Below are 512 nucleotides of genomic sequence, written 5' to 3' on the forward strand. Positions count from 1 at the left end.
CAATTCATAATCAAACACAGATGAAAACATTTTTTAAATTCAAATGATGTGAGCCAGAAAGATTCCCTTTAAGGCAGAGCCAAACGTGCCTACATGTTGAAGATGTTGCATTTTCCGAGGACTTGTGAACGCAACGCTCCATTTGACAGCGTGCTAGCAAACATGGCGCCTGTTAGAGAGTGCCGTCAACACCTCTTGACTGTCTCTTTCTGTCAGCTGTCAGGAAGGAAGCTGGATAGGTGAGGATTAGTAGGAAGTGACTGTGATCAGCTGTTGGCATTTTTCCACCTTCCGTATTATTTTTTTTGATCGACTTGCTTTTGAAGATGAGGAGGCGGCCTGTGAGATAGTAGGGAATCGACCGCCACAACATCTTTGGACGGGGCACGAACAGTTTCGACTTGGTTTCCTCACTTCAGGCGTTATGTTAAACAGGTCAGATATGATTTGACTCTACCTGCTTATTTGGGGCTTTGCTGGAAAAAAAAATGTCTCGTGTGACTTGATGACTC

The 512-nt window shown here is 44.1% G+C and overlaps 1 long non-coding RNA gene across 1 annotated transcript; it reads left to right on the top strand.

Moving 5' to 3' along the window:
- Window positions 1-7: 7 nt before the first annotated feature.
- On the top strand, window positions 8-446 carry LOC109508715 (uncharacterized). Its single transcript, XR_002166748.1, has 2 exons — window positions 8-239; window positions 327-446. It is a non-coding gene; the product is annotated as an uncharacterized LOC109508715 (long non-coding RNA).
- The last annotated feature ends 66 nt before the right edge of the window (window positions 447-512 follow it).

This window comes from Hippocampus comes, unplaced genomic scaffold (assembly GCF_001891065.2).
Source record: "Hippocampus comes isolate QL1 unplaced genomic scaffold, H_comes_QL1_v1.1 C16533346, whole genome shotgun sequence".
Taxonomy (NCBI): domain Eukaryota; kingdom Metazoa; phylum Chordata; class Actinopteri; order Syngnathiformes; family Syngnathidae; genus Hippocampus; species Hippocampus comes.